Here is a 4,077-nt window from a genome sequence, read left to right as displayed (position 1 = left end):
CTTGGGGGAGGAGATCGCGAGCAGAACAGGAGGCAATGAGGATGAACAGTTGGCACTGGTAGCAGCAGCAATGACGGATGTTGAAGAATGCAACACTGAACAAAAACAACACAACTGTCCAGAGGTAGTTTGTGAACAGAGGAAAAATGGAACCAGAACCTTGCGGGGCAGGGAGGAGCAGGAGGGAGGTTGGGAGCGGGCAGGGTGAGCTCCTTGTTATTGGTGCCCCACCTGAGGAGGGGAAATGGCCAGTGGCAGAAGTAGGTTGGGGAGCAGCCCCAGCCCACCTCAGGTGGCAGCCACAGGGCTCATGAGCCTCACCTGGACAGTAAGTGACTGCATCTCCATCACTACAGTATGTACTCAGATCCCAGGCGGAGGGCAAGGGGGCTGCGGCCACAGTGAAGAGGGAGCAGGGGACTCACCCCTCCTGCCTTTCTGTAGCCGAAGCGGGCTGTCCAACCTAGTGCAGGGACTAGGGAAGGTGGGGCAAGATGAAAGGTGTGAACCCCACGTGGTGACAGTGTGGCTGGGGGAATCCTGGGGGCCAGCACCCCCTCCACTGACCACACCTGCTGCTGTCAGGGCAGTAGAGTAGGGTGTGCCAGGATGAGATGGGGCTCTGGCCTCTTTTCAGGCCAGGAGCAGCCTCCCAGGCCCCACTATGGGAAGCCAGAGGGAACAGTGAAGGAGCAGAGAGGGTGCCCCCAAACCAAAAGCCCAGAGAGCAATATTCCCCCCACCCAGAGTGTGGGGGTGCAGCAGGTGCGGGGTGCGGCTAAGTGGGACATTGGCCTTGTCCAGGAGGGCATGTGTGTATGTGGGTGGGCGGGGGAAGCTGGGAACTGAGGCCAGGGAAAAACTGCTCCCCACTCAGCCCATGGGCGCCCTGCAGCGGCTGGTGTGCTGTGTAGTGTGGTGAGGGCACAGGTGGAAGATGGGGGTGGCGGCCAGAGGCGGTGGTGATGGTGGGCCTGGGGCGGGAGCAATGGGAGCAGAGCAAAGCTGTCCAGTCCCAGAAGGAAGCTGCTCCTCCAGGGACGAGCAAGCGGCACGCACGGGTCACTGCTCCTCCTCCGAGGACTCCTGCGAGATGCCCTCGTCTTCCTCCTCCTCCAGTTTTGTGGGTCTGCCCCTTGGTTTCCTTCCTGGAGTTGTGGTGGTTTCTAGGTCTTGGCAGCATCCTTGTTTTTGCTTCCCTTTGGTCGCCCAGAGGTCTCTCAGGTGTTGGCACTTCGCTGGGCCCCTTCGGAGGCTGCTTGTGCGGCCTGCCCTGGCCCCGCTTCCCAGTGACGTCCTTTTCCTGCTTGGAAGCCAAGGGCTGGCTGGACCTCGAGCTCGACTCGCTCATCTTCCCTTCTCTAAGGAGCCGGTGGAAGAGTGACGGCTGGGATGGCCTTCTTGGAAAAATAGCCCTGGCTCGGGGTCCCAATTACAGGACTCAGCTGGTTCTTAAAGAGTATATTTTATGCCTTTCTGGTTTTCAACTGGAAGCGTTAGTAATAAATATGAAAGCTTTTCCTGTGGTTTTCTCTTGCATTTAGAAGTTCACTTATGATTACATGTATTTACCTCTTTATTAGAAATGCTCATATTAAATAACACTATAGATCATCATCATATTGGCATTTTTATAAATTGATATAAATCCATGTAAACACATAGGGAGAGTTTCATAGTTTTTACTTCTGAAAATAATGATTAAATTTACTTAGATTTTACCTTCCACTTTTAACCACTTTAAGAATTTTATAAAATAGCTAAAATATAAAAATACATTTAAATACTAATGATATTAGCAATTAAAATGTAAATAATACATTTACATAGGCAAAATAAACTTATTTCATCTCTATTATAGCAATATTTTGTTGTAAGGTTATTTTATCTTGATTGAAAAACCTGTAGGAAGGTGGATTTGGAAATTAAGTAGCATTTTATTTTACAACAAAATAAAATAAAATACAGAAAAGAGCACCAAGTACAAATACACAATTCAGTGGGTTATCACCTTGTGAATGTCCACATATGTAACATCCATGCCCAAAAATAGAAACGTTCCAAGTATTTGGGGAAATCCACCTGTGCTCCCTCCCAGACATGACTCCCCCTTTCTTACTCAAAGGAAACCACTATTTTGATTTCTAACGCTATGTGTGTTCCAGCTTTACCTGTGTTGGAACTTTAAATAAATAAAAATCCCATGTTAGATTGATGGTAGACAAATAGATACAAGATAGATTTGCGTCTGACTTGTTTTACACAATACTGCTTATAAACTTCATTTATATTGTTGCTATGTATTACATTGGAGAGTTAGAACCCATTTTGTTTTATCGTTGATGGGCATTTGATTTGTTTTCAGTTTCTGGCTAAGTGAACAATCTTGTATGTGTGTTTTGGTACACCTGCACAAGACCCTCTGTTGTGTGTATACCTAGGAGTGTAGTTGTTGGCTCAGACTGGATAATGTTGGTTTCAGGATTCCAGTACCAATTGTTTTACTAACAGTGTGGTTACTGAAAACAGGTTGTCTTAGTCCATTTGGGCTGCTATAACAAAATACCATAGACCTGATGGCTAACAAATGACAGAAATTTGTTTTTCGTAGTTCTAGAGGCTGGAAGTCAGAGATCAGGTTGTCAGCATGATAAGGCTCCTGTGAGGGCCCCCTTCCTGGTTTGCCAATGGCTGTCTTCTCCCTGAAAGGATTTTCAGGGCAGAGAGCGGCAAGAGGGAAGCCAGCTCTCTCGTGTCCTGGCACCAATCCCATTCATGATGGCTCCATTTTGGAAGGACACAAACATTCAGCCTACAGCACATGTTAAAATTCCTTGATAGTTTATTCTTTAGATTTTGTTTACTAATTATGTAAATCAATTTTATGATTCCCATATCAAATTTATAACTCAAGGCACAAACAGAAAAGTCTAGCTTTTGCCCCGTCACCTTCACTGTGTTTCTTCCTTCCTCTGAAGCATCACACTCCAAAGGTAGCTCCCACAAGTGCTTCTACTCTATGTATTCAGTCAACAAATTCGCATGATGGAGGTCAGAAATGGGCTTCTATTTCTAAAATGGTTTTAGAAATGGTGTTTACTGCTGAAATTCATGGTGTTCAAAGTATATGGATTAGCTAGATATATTTTAAAGATATTTGCATAATTATATGAATACAATAGAAAAATACTGACAGCCAAGTAGCCTAGGAGTGGAGCTGTGAACTGGATTTGTAAGTGGTCCAATGTTCGGCCACTGATTTGGAGGATTCTTGGCGTCTGAATGTGAAACTTTGGTTAACAGAGTTCCACAATTAGGATATTGTCATAGTTAGCCTTAGGTGAATGTTTTGGGGAAGGTACTATGGACCTCATACAATTTGCAGAACTGAAATAAGACTATTTTATGCCCATTTTGTAATGAGTCTGTATGTGTGGGCAGATTTTCATCTGAGAGTAGCTTTTTTTTTTTCCCCTGAGACGGAGTCTTGCTCTTGTCGCCCAGGCTGGAGTGCAATGTCATGATCTCGGCTCACTGCAACCTCCACCTCCTGGGTTGAAGAGATTCTCCTGCCTCAGCCTTCTGAGTAGCTGGGATTACAGGTGCCCACCACCACACCCTGCTAATTTTTTGCATTTAGTAGTGATGGAGTTTCACTATGTTGGTCAGGGTGGTCTTGAACTCCTGACCTCAGGTGATCCACCTGCCTCAGCCTCCCAAAATGCTGGGATTACAGGCGTGAGCCACCGCACCCGGCCAAGACTAGCTTTTAAGTGAAGCCTGTAACACTCACTTGCCTTTCTGTTGGCTACCAATAGTTACCAAAAAGAAATCTTGCTGCTATCACTGCCTGGAATGCCTTCATGAACCCCTTTATCTGGGAAATTCCTACTCATCATTCAAACCACTCAATAAATATGTTGTAAATGGAGACTTGTAAAAATGACAAAAAGAACCCTAATCAATTATTTTAATGAAAAGCATGGTGTCAATGTCACTGAATGTTTTATTTATTTATTTTGAGACGGAGTTTCACTCTTGTTGCCCAGGCTGGAGTGCAATGGCATGATCTTGGCT

At 45.6% G+C, this 4,077-nt stretch overlaps 1 pseudogene; it reads right to left on the bottom strand.

The window, feature by feature from the left end:
- Window positions 1-1,028: 1,028 nt before the first annotated feature.
- On the bottom strand, window positions 1,029-1,584 carry LOC103248995 (high mobility group protein HMG-I/HMG-Y-like; annotated as a pseudogene).
- Between the last annotated feature and the right edge of the window lie 2,493 nt (window positions 1,585-4,077).

The sequence above is a fragment of the Chlorocebus sabaeus genome, chromosome 3 (genome assembly GCF_047675955.1).
Source record: "Chlorocebus sabaeus isolate Y175 chromosome 3, mChlSab1.0.hap1, whole genome shotgun sequence".
NCBI classification, from domain to species: domain Eukaryota; kingdom Metazoa; phylum Chordata; class Mammalia; order Primates; family Cercopithecidae; genus Chlorocebus; species Chlorocebus sabaeus.
The sequence above is the reverse complement of the archived record's forward strand: the minus strand, read 5'-3'. Positions and strand labels throughout refer to the sequence as shown.